The sequence below is a fragment of the Leopardus geoffroyi genome, chromosome X (assembly GCF_018350155.1).
Source record: "Leopardus geoffroyi isolate Oge1 chromosome X, O.geoffroyi_Oge1_pat1.0, whole genome shotgun sequence".
In the NCBI taxonomy this organism is placed as follows: Eukaryota; Metazoa; Chordata; class Mammalia; order Carnivora; family Felidae; genus Leopardus; species Leopardus geoffroyi.
Window position 1 is genome coordinate 114,133,968 of NC_059343.1, and position 14,988 is coordinate 114,148,955.

The following is a 14,988-nucleotide window of genomic DNA, read 5'->3' on the forward strand; positions in this document are numbered from 1 at the left end:
TTTTTTTCAGAGGGATTCAGAGAGAGAGAGAGACAGCTCAAGTTGAGGGGGGGGGCAGAGGGAGAGAGAGAATCTTAAGCAGGCTCCACGCCCAGTGCCCGGGGCCCCATCTCACGACTGTGAGATCATGACCTGAGCTGAAATCAGGAGCCAGACGCTCAACCGACTGAGCCACGCAGGCACCCCCGTAAATATCCTTTCATGGTGACATCCGACTCCTACCGCCTGAGCCTGCTTTATATAACTCAACATCAGCTCTACTGCCCTGCGTTACGTGGAGATTGAAAGTCACAGACTACTCGAGCAGCGCCCCAACCGTGCACAGCCCCAGTCCTCCTGATGTTGTGTGTGAAACGCCTCGCTCGTCTGTCGCCGGGTAACACCCACTTGATTCGCTCGTGGTTTTTCAATTAGGACTGGGCTCATCTGGGTGGTTCTTCGGCCAGTCTTGACAGTGGTTTCTTCAGCCATCGGAGCAACCAGGGGCTAGGCTCAGCTCACGCGTCAGCGCGGCTGGGACTCTCTTGCTCTCCACGTAGCCCGAAAGCTTCTCTCTCTCCACATGGTTTCTGTAGTGCCTCCCATGGTGGCTCAAACGTTCCGCCCGCACAGAACCAAAGCCAGCCAGATCTTAGAACCCAGAACTAGCTTGGGGTCATTTCTGCTGCCTTTTATTGGTTAACTCACGTCCGAGCCCCGGTCTTGATGCAGAGAGAGAGAGAGCGAGTGAGCTACACAGATGGAAATCTATGCCTATTGCTTAGCAACCCAGCCTGGTGGGCCCTCTATTCTGTCACTGAGCAGGCACGATTACTGGGTGCTGGGCACTACGGAACCCCAGAAGGAAGAGCGGCGGCTCACGTCCTCGAGGAGTTTGGAGCGCAGCCAACAAAGAAGTGGGGCCAGAGCCTATCTTCCCGGCGGACACGAGGTGACCTTGCAGGCCGAATCAAAAGCCGGGAGACATCCAGGCTAGGTGACAGCCACAATAGCCACTTGACCTAACAGGCGGAGCCCTCGGTCACAAAAGGGCATCTGATTAGTCTAACAAGGCGTAGTTTTTGTAAGGACACGAGGCTGTTACCGGCCCGGGGCCTCGCTGTTTTACATCAACAGTTTTTCAGATTCTGCAACGGCTACCTTTGCCCCATACAACCTAGTAGTGCTTGCCTTGTTCGTAACAGGTGCCAAACAAACATCTGCTTTTAGGTTGAACTGAATGGCTCAGTGATTACTTTAATATCTAAGAAATGTTGTTTTACTACTTGCGACACTTAGAACGCTACCGTAAGGAATACTCAGTAAGGACGGAAACCAATTTGCCAATAAATTTCATATTTAAAAAAATAATAATAAAAAGAAATAAAGAAACATGAAGAAAAGAAAAAGACAACTCGACAGAAAATTGGATCAAGGATACAAACAGAAAGCTCTCAGAAGGGGAAATATGGGTAGTCAACAAAACCTTCTAAAAGATGTTCCACATTGCTAATAATTAAAGCAACACCAATGAACAACAACAAAAAAAAAAAAAAAAAAAGAAAGAAAGAAAGAAAGAAAAGAAAAGAAATACTCAGTCAGGGCGCCTGGGTGGCTCAGTCGGTGAAGCGTCCGACTTCAGCTCAGCTCATGATCGCACGGTTGGTGTTCGAGCCCCGCGTTGGGGTCTGTGCTGAGGGCTAGGAGCCTAAAGCCTGCTTCGGATTCTGTCTCTCTCTCTCTCTTTCTCTCTCTCTGCCCACCCCCTGCTTGGTCTCTCTCTCTCTATCTCTCACTCTCTCTCACTGTCTCTCTCTCTCAAAAATGAATAAATAAACATTGAAAAAAAATACCCAGACCTCCCAAGACAGAGATATACACCCACATATACATACATACGTACTATGTACAACAGCTATCAGTCCCAGAATTATTTTAGTTCGCTTTTAGCCAACTGCATTTTTTAAAGTTCCCAGACACTTCCACAAGCAAATCGGCACCACTTGTACTCCACAGCTAATCACTTTTAATTCTTCCAGCAGTCATTTGGATAATATCAGACATAATGAAACCACTTATCGGTAACGTGGGTCTAATTCCCCCTATGCAAAATCGTCCCTTTTAATTCGGGTTTGGAATCCCTGCCAGAGCTCTTGAGGCTGTTCTTTCTATAGGGTCATTACTGAAGGAAGTTTATTTTTATGATAATAAATTCTAACACAAATAGACCTCACACAGTAACACAGGACCCCAGCTCGTTTTTCCCAACAGTGGTCAATATTACCCGAGTGAACAAGAAGCAGGCGGTTTCTGAACCGCACCAAGTGTACTGATGTGGGTTATGCAGGTGACCCCGGATCCCTGACCGCCTGTCGTGGCAACAAGGATTGAAATTAAATGGGATCTTACGAAACCAGATAGGAAGAAGGGCATCTGGCTGGCTGCGTTGGTAGAGCGTGTGACTCTTGATCTCAGGGTCCTGCGTTTGAGCCTCACGTTGGGTGTGGAGATTACTTACAAATTGAAATCTTTTTAAAAATTCAGATATGAAGAGACTGAGGGCAGCACTGTTATTACCTCTAATGCAAATAAAGATGGCAGCACATTTGTTTTTAAGGCACGATCTTTCTTGGTGGCTTCGCTGGCATCATTAAGGCCCTTTGTGTGGGTTTAATCCGCCGACTCAAGAGCGTGATGCTATTTTCACTCTTTAAAGCGACATGAACTTGGTTAACGGAAGACAGAAGATGAATCCCCAAGGATCCGCAACCAAGAGCAGTACTTATGGGAGAAATCAGTCTGCTCTCTGGGTTGGAGAAAATCAGCTGAAGACAAGTGCCGAGTGGCCAGGAAATGGAAAGGAAGGTGAAGAAAGGAAAATAGGAAGGGAACGAGTCAAGGCCACCTTCATGGTCTTGACCATTCTTCACTATGGGATCCTTTCTCGTGTCCAGGCTCCTCCTTGCACACCCAGTACCTGGCAGCCTAAAATTGCAGGAAGAAGGGCGGTGATGCTGTTAATGCCTCGAGGAAAGAAGTGTCCCGGCTCGCTCCCCGACTAGCCAGGCACTCTGTCTTTCGGCATAAAACTTGGAAAATAAAGGCAGGCACAGTATGAGAAACAGCTTTGTCTTGAAGTATCTAAAGAGGGAAAAAGACCAAATTGCAATCTGAAACTTGCCGTGAAGTGTGTTTTATTCATTCCGTTTTCCTGTCTTGGGACATCTACATCCTTACAAATGGATTCATGCTGTACCAGCGACTCTTCGTGTTAGAATCCTTGGACCAAATTCACAGGAAAAAAAAAAAAAAAATCAGCCCTCGGTCTCTTGAATATTTTGTTGTTGTTGTTTAACTCGACCAGACCTGTGACTCATTAGCTGCTTGTCATGTTTTGATATGTGGATCAGGAATTGATCAATGGCTGGCAAAATTTAATAAAAGGAGCTCATTTCTGGAGAAACGAGCTCGTTGCCATGCCAACTATCGATCTTCCCTGATGGAGACGAGGTAGTCAGTCACAAAATGGGCCCTGTTAGGCAGGCCCTACTGTCTATCCAGAGGAAATCACTGGGTTGCCAACCTCAAATGAGTTCTTAGAAATGACTTCAGGTTCACCGTGGAGAGAACTGGGGTACACGTGTTGGCAGGAAAGAATCTGCCTCACGACCGCACGAGACACAACCATCCCATGGAGCACCTGAGAATCCTGTCAGATGGCTGGTCTGGAATGCAACCTTACTGAAATGCGGCACTTGTGCCCTGCTTAGCATATTGTAGCCACGGAGAGAGAACGAACAGCTTAATCTATTCCCGCTTCATGTTTAGGAAGTGTAAACGCCAAGAGATCTGTTTACTCTGTGTCATTATGTACTCACTTCCTAGGTGTGAGAAAGATTAATAGTGCCTTTATCAAAGAGAGATCTGGGGCTGTCCTTCGTTGCACAACATAAAGGCCAGGGCGAAAAGAGAGAAAAGAATAATCGAAGAATTCTTTGAACTTCTGGAAACTGTGAGCACTCCTTTAAAGTAAAGAAGTCATCAGAATATTTGAAAACGTCACAGATTCTAATTTGAGAAATTCCATTCGCTTTTCTAGGAACGAAGATGATTTTAACCACAGGGATTGTGTTTTACTCCATTGTTACCAAGGGAATCAAGGGCTCTTCATATTCTTTCAACACTTATTTGCATGCCCACCACGTAGCAGGCAGAGCTCACGAATGGAACCGCTACGTGTTGACCATGTTTTTGGACTGATTCTGTCCCATGTGCGGAGATGAGAGGTGAAGATGCCCTGTGTACGCCTTCTCCAGCAATCTTCAAGCCTCATGGGCATGATGATTCCCCCCACCCCAGTCAGCTAAACTCAGGAACCAGCTCGTGATGGTGAGACAGGCCCACACTCAAAACAGAACCAACGTTCACATATCTCGATCAATTGATTTTCGACAAGGGCACCAAAACCATTTATTGGGGAAAGGACAGTCTTTTCAACAAATGGCGCTGGGACAACTGCATATCCACATGCGAAAGAATGAAATGGAACCCTTACCTTACACCATATACAAAAAATAACTCAAAAGATCAAAGACCTAAATGTAAGAGCTAAAACACAAAATTCTTAGAAGAAAACATTGGAGGAAATCCTCATGACGTCAGATTTGGCAACAACTTCATGCATATGATACCAGAAGGACAAACAATAAAAGAATAAAACAGGGGCGCCCGGCTGGCTCAGTTGGCAGGGCACGCGCCTCTTGATCTCAGGGTCGTGAGTTCGAGCCCCATGTTGGGTGTAGAGATTACTTAAATAAATAAAACTTTAAAAATAGATTTAGCAATCCCTATCAAAATAACACCAGCATTCTTCACAGAGCTAAAACAAACAACCCTAAATGTGTTTCTGGGAACCAGAAAAGACCCCAAATAGCCAAAGCAATCTTGAAAAGGAAAACCAAAGCTGGAGGCATCACAATCCCATGCTTCAAGATCTATTACAAAACTGTAATCATCAAGACAGTATGGTACTGGCACAAAAACAGACACTCAGGTCAATGGAACAGAATAGAAAACCCAGAAATGGACCCACACACGTATGGCCAACTCATCTTTGACAAAGCAGGAAAGAATATCCGATGGAATAAAGACAGTCTCTTCAGCAAGTGGTGCTGGGAAAACTGGACAGCGACACGCAGAGGAATGAACCTGGACCACTTTCTTACACCATACCCAAGAATAAACTCAAGACGGATGAAAGACCTCAACGTAAGACAGGAAGCCATCAGAATCCTCGAGGAGAAAGCAGGCAAAAACCTCTTTGGTTTTGATCTTGGCCCCAGCAACTTCTTACTCGACACGTCTCCGGAGGCAGGGGAAACAAGAGCAAAAATGAACTATTGGGACCCTCAAGCTTCTGCACAGGGGCGCCTGGATGGCTCAGTTGGTTGGGCGTCCGACTTCGGACGTCTTTCAGCTTGGCCGCAGCAACTTCTTACTCAACACGTCTCCAGAGGCAAGGGAAACAAAAGCAAAAATGAACTCCTGGGACCTCATCAAAATAAAACGCTTCTGCACAGTGAAGGAAACAATCAGCAAAACTAAAAGGCAACCGACGGAATGGGAGAAGATATTTGCAAATGGCATATCAGATAAAGGGTTAATATCCAAAATCTATAAAGAATGTATCAAACTCAACACCCAAAAAAGAAATAATCCAGTGAAGAAATGGGCAAAAGATATGAATAGGCACTTCTCCAAAGAAGACATCCAGATGGCTAACAGATACATGAAAAGACGTTCCACATCACTCATCATCCGGGAAATACAAATCAAAACCACAGTGAGGTACCACCTCACACCTGTCAGAATGACTAACATCCACAACTCGGGCAACAACAGATGTTGGCGAGGATGCGGAGAAAGAGGATCTCTTTTGCATTGTTGGTGGGAATGCAAGCTGGTGCAGCCACTCCTGAAAACAGGATGGAAGTTCCTCAAAAAATTAAAAATAGAACTACCCTATGACCCAGCAATTGCACTACTAGGCATTTATCCAAGGGATACGTGTGTGCTGTTTCAAAGGGGTATATGCACCCCAATGTTTATAGCAGCACTATCGACAATAGCCAAAGTATGGAAAGAGCCCAAATGTCCATCGGTGGATGGATGGATACAGAAGGTGTGGTGTATCTATCTATCTATCTATATAGATATATATGTATATATATGCATATGTATATGTATGTGTATATATACACATACATATGTATATATACACATAGATACACACAATGGAGTATCACTCGGCAATCAAAAAGAATGAAATCTTGCCATTTGCAACTACGTGGATGGAACTCGAGGGTATTATGCTAAGTGACGTTAGTCAGAGAAAGACAAATACATATGACTTCACTCATATGAGAACTTTAAGATACAAAACAGATGAACATAAGGGAAGGGAAGCAAAAATCATGTAAAAACAGGGAGGGGGACAAAATAAGAGACTCTTAAATATGGAGAACAAACTGAGGGTTACTGGAGGGGTGTGGGGGGGGATGGGCTAAATGGGTAAGGGGCACTAAGGAATCTATTCCTGAAATTGTTGCACTATATGCGAACTAACTTGGATGTAAATTTAAAAATTAATTAATTAATTAATTTAAAAAAACAAAAAAAACCCAAAAATAACAAAAATAAAAATGGATTTAAAAACATTTTTTTTAAAATTTTTTTTTCAATGTTTTTATTTATTTTTGGGGGGACAGAGAGAGACAGAGCATGAACGGGGGAGGGGCAGAGAGAGAGGGAGACACAGAATCGGAAACAGGCTCCAGGCTCTGAGCCATCAGCCCAGAGCCTGACGCGGGGCTCGAACTCGCGGACCGCGAGATCGTGACCTGGCTGAAGTCGGACGCTTAACCGACTGCGCCACCCAGGCGCCCCTAAAAACATTTTTAAAAGAAAAAAATAGTGGGGCGCCTGGGTGGCTCAGTCGGTTAAGCGTCCGACTTTGGCTCAGGTCACGATCTCACGGTTTGTGGGTTCAAGCCCCACATTGGGCTCTGTGCTGACAGCTCAGAGCCTGGAGCCTGCTGCGGATTCTGTGTCTCCCTCTCTCTCTCTGCCCCTCCTCTGCTCACACTCTGTCTCTCTCTGTCTCTCAAAAATAAATAAATGCAAGAGATTTTTTTTAAAGAAAAAAATAGATAAATTGGATTTCACCAAAATGGAGAACTTTTGTGCATTAAAGGATACTATCAAGAAAAGAAAAAGACAACCTACTACATGGGAGAAAATATTTGCAAATCATATATCTGATAAGTCTTTAATACCAGAAATATATCAAGAACCCTTATCATCCAACAACAACAACCCAATTCAAAAATGGGCAAAGGATTGAATACACGTATTTCCGAGGTAGATCTACAAAGGGCCAGTGAGCGCATGAAAAGATGTGCAACATCATAATTCACCAGGGAAATGCAAATTAAAACCACGAGACACCACTTCAAACCTACCACGAGGGCTAAAATAACTAAACACACACACACAGAAAACAAGTGTTGGCGAGGATGTGAAGAAAACGGAATCCTCATACGTGGCCGGTGGAAATGGGAAATGGTAAAGCCACTGTGGAAAAGAGTTTGGTGGTTTCTCAAAAGACTGAGCGTGGAACTACTCTACGACCCAGCAATTCCATTGCAAAAGAATGGAAAGCAAGGGCTCAAATAGATCTTTGTACGTAGCAGTATTATTCACAATAGCCCAGAGGTGGAAAGAACGCAAGCGTCCATCAACAGATGAATGGATAAATGAAATGCGATAGATACATACCATAGAATGCTATTCAGCCATAACAAGGAACGAAATGTGTAACGTTGCTACGACGTGGGTGAACCTTGTGACATTGCGCTAAGGAAAAGGAGTGATACACAAAAAGACAAATATTATAGGATTCCACTTCCGTGAAGTAACTAGAATAGTCAAGTTCCTAGAAAGAGAAAGTCGAACAGTGGTCACCAGGGCCGGAGAGGGCAATGGAGAGTTGTTGAATGAGGACAGAGTTGATTTCCTGATTTAAGAAAAAACAACAACAGTGGGATGGGCACTGGGTGTTGTATGTAAGTGATGAATCATGGGAATCTACTCCCGAAGCCAAGAGCACACTGTATACATCGTACGTTAGCCAACCGAACAATAAAGTATATTCTTAAAAAAAATAATAAGAGATAAAATAAAATAAAGCTCAGAAGAAATATTATAGCTTTGAAAACAATAAAATAAAAATAAATTAAAAAAAAAAAACAACAGAACCAGAGCCCTCTGCTATCATTCCCTTTGCTCGTTAATATCGTCAGCAAAGGCAAATTTCTCTACTTCTGTCCCAGCGTCCCGTGGTGTTCTGATTGTCTGTGTCTTTCTCCATCTCTGCCACTGCTGTGAGCGTCTTGAGGGCAGAGGCCAGCTTTTCTTTATGACAGCGGGCTGGACGGGAATGTGGGCTTTGGATTCAGACAGGCCTTTGAGTCCAACTCCACATCCTTCACTACCTAGCCAGGGGGCCTTAAGCGAGTTCTCGAAGCTCTCTGCGACTGTGCCTCCTCACGTGCAAACTGGAGATTGGTTTAAAGGAGGTGATCATAAGCATTCAGATCATCGTAGTTATAATAACAACATTAATTTTCATGACTAAAAGGAGAGGATTTTTAATGCAAAAGACTAACAACTTTAAGGAGCATAAGGATTTATAATGCTCATACCCAACACCTAACACAGGCCTAACATAGAGCTGGATAGTGGCTGACGAGTCGCAAGGTACGTGTTTCTGCCACACCGTAGTCGCCGATGGCAGTCGACTCTTTCCTGGTCTGTCCCTCCACTAGATTGGCAGTTCCTTGAGGGTGAAACTGGGTCTTGGTACCTGGAGCGTGCTGTCGAGCACTTGGTGCACGATAGAAAACCAACGCATCTCCCAGAGTTCTTCTCAAGACTTGGGAGGTCTTGTGATTACGTGTGATGAGAAATGGCATTTCCTTGTTCATGCTTCCCAGTGAGAACGTCGCAGTGCAGAACGTTGCCTTGTATTTGCTTCTTTACTGGTTTGTCTCCCTCGTCTAGACTGTGAGCGCCTGGAGACGAGGGACTGTCCTTTATTCATCTTTGTGTCCCAACTTCTAGAACAATGCCTGACACGTACTAGCAGGTGCTCAGTGCGTGTATAAGGCATGAAAGAAGCAGACCAGAATTGGACCAGATGTTTGCATTTTGCTCTGTGAAAGAAGGCTGACACTGCGGAGGGGAAGGTCCTGGAACAGTGCTTGGTATGGAGTAGGCACTCAGTGAACCCTCTTGAATGAATGGATGGATGGATGGATGGATGGGTGAACCTTACTCCCTATTCGGATGGTCGATGTTGGGTTTGGGTTTTTCTTTTCCAGAGAAGGACACCGGAGAACATGTCTCACTCAGCCTCTTCTAAGCGCGTTTAAATGATGTCCTTCCCATCATGCACTTAGGCTTAGCCAAATAAATAGGAGGCTGTCCAGGTTTTCAGATGTTGGAGGAAGTAGGAGATGGTAACAGTTTGGGGGGTGGATACCAACAGGGAAAACACTAAAAGGCCAAGAATTTTCCAGCTGAAGGACGGTAAAATAGACAATGAGGAAGAGAAAGAAAACTAAAAAAAGGAATGTAGGGGAGAGATCACTCGTGGATGTTGGCATCCTGCAATCTGCAGGGAGAGATTAATAGAGCATCACCTCCTGCCGTAAGCCCTTAGAAAATGTTTTCAAGGGCTAGTTCGCGTGCTCTCACTACGTGCAGTTTGGGGAGCCTAAGTTAAAAACAGTCCAGTGACCTGGCTCTGTTTTGCATGATGGCCTCTGCCTTCTGAGTTCTCTGCTGACATCCCCCGACTCCCTTCCGCAACGTCATCGCAAGATGGCCTACGGTAGGTGTTCGTCTTGGGACACGCTTTGCCATCAGGAGCAACGAGTCCCTCCATCCGGGAATATGTGGTTTCTAACCCATCGCCAGCAAATCCACCGACGTGTGGTTCAGCCGGGGAGCACTTGCGACCAGCAGTACCGAGATCCAGCCCAAACTGGCCGCTGCCGGTCACACGGGGCTGTCAGCCGTGTCCGCAGGCAGCCCCGCGTGGCATCCATTCTCCGTGGCTGTAAATAGTTCTTGAGACCCAGCCCACCGGTGGGACTTCCTACCATATGGAGTTTTGTGTGTGTGTGTGTGTGTGTGTGTGTGTGTGTGTGATGATACTTCGTAAACACCAGGCGACCGTGCATCGTTTGGAAGCCCTGCCGGGCTTCCTCTCTAAGCATGGCTGTCTGTAGAGGGTCCGTGACTCAGCCGATTGCTCTGAAAGGCTCCTTTCGTTCCTAAATACTTGGTAGCAAAGGTAGCTTTGAGATACACAAAAGTGGGACTTCCGCGTGCTCCCGAAGAGGCCTGGAAGGATCTCTAATTACAAAAGGCAAACGAGGCGTCGATTTGTGGGATAAGACAAGGATGCTAACACCTTCGGGGCGGGGGGGCGGGGGGGAGGCGGTTTACAAAGAAATGACACGAATGGCATATCCTTAGGTCTCACGGCACAGCCTCTTCTCATGTGTAGACCACCTCTGCAGCTCCTTTTGCATTGGTCGTGGTAAGGCGGTTTGAACGTCCCTCCACATTCAGGTGCGCCCTAGCCACACGATCTCGCGGGACCGCTTGAGCCCGTCCCGACCACGCTCAGAGTCCCCGCATTCCGCGAGACCTGGTCTTCGCTGTGTGCCACTTTAGCACCTGAAAATAATCTCTTTATTGTTCCAAGAAGAACAGCGCTCACTCATCTCACGAGTGCAAAGCACACGCCGGGCCACCTTCCGTGGCTGCAGCGAGAAGGACGCGGTTTTTAAATCTTCCTTGAGGAGCTCAGCAGCTAACGAGGAAGGGAACAGAGACCCTGTGATCTGTTGTGACTCGTGGCGCACGGAGCGGGGCACACGGCAGGCACTTGAAACTACCCATTGGTTCATTTTCAGATGCACAACCAAGCCAATGACCACGCAGAACCTAAACTGCCTGCTTTCTCCTGCTCTGTGTATCTACTTCTCACTATTTCTTAAAAATGGAGGGGCGCCTGGGTGGCGCAGTCGGTTAAGCGTCCGACTTCAGCCAGGTCACGATCTCGCGGTCCGTGAGTTCGAGCCCCGCGTCAGGCTCTGGGCTGACGGCTCAGAGCCTGGAGCCTGTTTCCGATTCTGTGTCTCCCTCTCTCTCTGCCCCTCCCCCGTTCATGCTCTGTCTCTCTCTGTCCCAAAAATAAATAAACGTTGAAAAAAAAAAATGGGGTTGAGGACAGGGAGGCCCTGATGCTGTAATAACTTAAGCCAAAGCCTCCTCTGGTGGTTTTAGTTCCTATTTTCATTTTATTTTCTTGTATGCTATTCTATTCATTTTAAGTTTATTTATTTTGGGGAGAGAGAGAGAGTGAGTAGGGGACAAGCAGGGAGAGAGGAGACAGAGAATCCCAAGCAGACTTTAAGAGCAGGCTGACAGCACAGAGCCCGACGCGGGGCTCAAAGTCACGAACCTTGAGATCACGACCTGAGCCCAAACCAAGAGTCAGACGTTCAACTGACTGAGCCATCCAGGCACCCCCCACCCCCCGCTTATTTTATTTTTTTACTGTTTACTTATTTTTGAGAGAGAGTACGAGGGAGGGAGGGGCAGAGACGGGGGGGGGGGCGACAGAGGGTTCGAAGCCGGCTCTGCGTTGACAGCATGGAGCCCAACGCGGGGCTCGAAGTCATGAACTGCGAGATCATGACCTGAGCCAAAGTCGGACATTTAACCGACCGAGCCACCTAGGCGCCCCTTCGGTTGCTAATTTTAAATGTCTGAGTTCTCTTCTAGACACAGCAAGAGATTTTTCTGTTTTTAAAGAGCTTTAAACATGTCCTCAGCGCTGACTAAGTGCCAGGCACTGTGCTGACCCTTTAACCATCAATAGAATCCCTTTTACCGGACAGGAAGGGACTGCTACCCACCAAGCACCCTTCTCCAAAACCGTGTGCAAAGCAACTGTCTGGGCATACGGGATGCAAAGCCATGGACGCTGAACTCAACATGGCCCACACCGCACAGTTACTACTTGGTACCAGGGCAAAGCCGTGGCGTGTTTAAAGTTTGTTTATTTATGTTTGACAGACCGAGAGAGAACGAGCAGGGGAGGGGCAGAGAGAGAGGGGGGGAGATGGGATCCGGAGCAGGCTCCGTGCCATCCGCGCAGAGCCTGAGGCGGGGCTCGAACTCACAGACCGCACGCATGACCCGAGGGGTCGTGACCTGAGCTGAGATCAGGCGTTGGACGCCGAACCCACTGAGCCCCCCGGGCGCCCCATAAAACTGCGGCGTAGTGAGAGCCTTTTGCCCTGACTACATTGTTTCTTCTTCTCCTGGGAAAGTCCAGCGTGGAGGAGACGCCAAGCGTGGAAACGTTCCTCCTGAATCCGGTGCCGCTGAATACCCTCCTGTCTGGATAAGTAGACATACGAGCCAAACTACCATCACCTAATGCCAAAACAGTTTAAACTTCGCTTTCGTTTCTTCACACACGTGTTCAGACCTTTTGACACAAGGAAATGTAACGGCTATTAAAGCACAACTGAAAATATGCTGTGACTCAAGTGAGGATCCCTTGAAGTTAAGGGAGTCACCGATTTCCGCACGAGCTGTCTGAAGTGCATATTACAGAGACTGAATGAGAACTCAAATGGTACCAGCCAAATCCAAATGTTGGGAGCAGGCCGAAATCTCGTTCTTAGTTGAGAGATAGTTTGCATGATTCGTTACTTGTACATTAGAAGATCATTCTCAACTGTGACAATGTTTCCTGGGCGTCGATATTTTCAGTGAGGTGGATGGGTATTTGGGGACCCGAGAGTTACTTAGCCCACAGCTCATGGGCTAGAAGGGATGTGCTCCTGCCAGAGATATCAGCTGGCTGGCGTCGCCAACCTGATCGCTATCAGATGGCTCTGGGAGGTCTGGGAGAGAGATGCGAAGGGGGCGACTGTGGCCCAGCACACCCACAGCTGCGCCCTAGATTTGGCCCATAGGCCTGAGATCGGGCGGAGTGCTCCCATGCCCGCCTGACACAAAGGCATGAGGAGCTTTGGGAAGATCTTCATTTCCGCGGGCGCCTGGCTGGCTCAGTCAGTGGAGCGTGCGACTCCTGATCTTGGGCCCCCCGTGGGGTGTGGAGAGCACTTGAATAAATAAAAATCAAGATTAAAAAAAAATTTTTTTTAATCACATTTGTAGGACTGCTCCCGTAGAGCCCAGGCCCAGGACTGACTCGAGGCACCAAGAGTCAGTGTCGTGCTTCTCGGCGCCTTGTTGGGGGTGGCAGTCGAGTTGAGCTGTTGAGAATTGGGCAGCGAGTAAGGAAGGGAAACCCAGCCCCCACCACGCAAGTAGCTCAAGGCCAGCCCAATGGGTCCTCTCTCCCCACCTTCTACTGCCCGTTGCCCTGGTGGCACTTTGTGACGCCTCCCACACATCTGTGCCCTACCGAGCATCCTCTTATCATCACTTGTTGTGAGAATATGCTGGAGTGGAGGTGAAGGGGAGGGCAGAGTCTTTGTGTTGGTCCCCGTCCCCTTGGGGCAGAGGCTTTGGCTGCCCTGGGCAGTGACAGGCCACTGGATCAGGGAACCCTCGCTCTTTTATAGGAAGCAGTGCCAGCTTGGCTCTGGCTAGGTCTTTAGTGACAGAGGCTCAGTTAGGGCATCTCCAGGTGGCGATGGAATTCTCTTTGGGGATCTGAGACACAAAAGCCTTTGTTATCGGTCAGTATGATGGCAGGTGGGATAAAGGGCTGTGATCACAGATTCTCCTTGGGAGGCGATTTGATTGTATTTATTTTTAAATGTTTGTTTTTGAGACAGCACGAGCCGGGGAGGGGCGCAGAGAGAGGGGGACGGAGGATCCGAAGCCGGTTTTTGCGCTGACAGCGGAGAGCCCGAAGTGGGGCTCGAACCCACGAACCGTGAGGTCATGGCCTGAGCGGAAGTGGGACGCTCCAGCAACTGAGCCACCCAGGCGCCCCTGGAGGGGATTTTAAAAGTAGCTTTGCACAGTCCTCCTCCAAGCCCCCATAAACATGGTGAAACACGTTAACCCCTTCTAGCCCTTTTGCCTGCTTTGACCTGTTACGGAGGAAGACACTTGACGAGCCCCAAAGATAGGCACCGCCATTAACCTCCTCTCTCAGATGTGGACACTACGGTTCAGAGTTCATAAGTCACTTGTCCCAGGTGAAGAAGCTAATTAGTGGCGAGGTGGAAAGACGCCCCTTCTGCAGACAGTGAGCAAAAAAGCGCATGCTTTTTCTACTTTCACCTTGCCAAAGCAAAAAGGCTGTGCCCATGCGCCTGTCCGGAGCTGGGGGTCCTTAAGGCCAGGCTGGGAGCCGGCTGCGTGGGCACAGAGGCTCAGCCCCGGGCGGTGCGGACGCGCGCCTTGCAATTCCCTCCCAGGCGCCCCCTGGGCGCAAGCCTCCTGCAGCGTCGCCCCGGAACCCAGTGTGGGCCCTCCAGTTCACACTTGACCCCGCGCTTGGCAGACCCAACGTGGGTGTGGCCCAAGGTGAGCTGGAAACACCAGGCAGAGTAGCTGGGTGTAAGGTATTTTCCCAACAGCCCCGGTCACCTGGGGCAGCCGCTGTCAGGCGGTCAGGTGCGCCCTGTAAATCTCCCACAGACTCTGCCCCACCGCAGCGGGCTCGGGACTGTGCCCGAGTCGTGCTCCAGAGGAGATCGGGGCTGCGGCCACGTTTGGTGCGGCCTACTAGATTCCAAATGCTTGGAAACGAGTCACTTCAGCCCTATGCCTCAGTTTCCTCGTATGTAAGAGGAAGGATAATAGCATCAACCTCAGAGGATTGTGGAGGGGATTTCTAGAGATGGTTTACATCCAGCGCCTTGTGTTTAACAGGTGCTA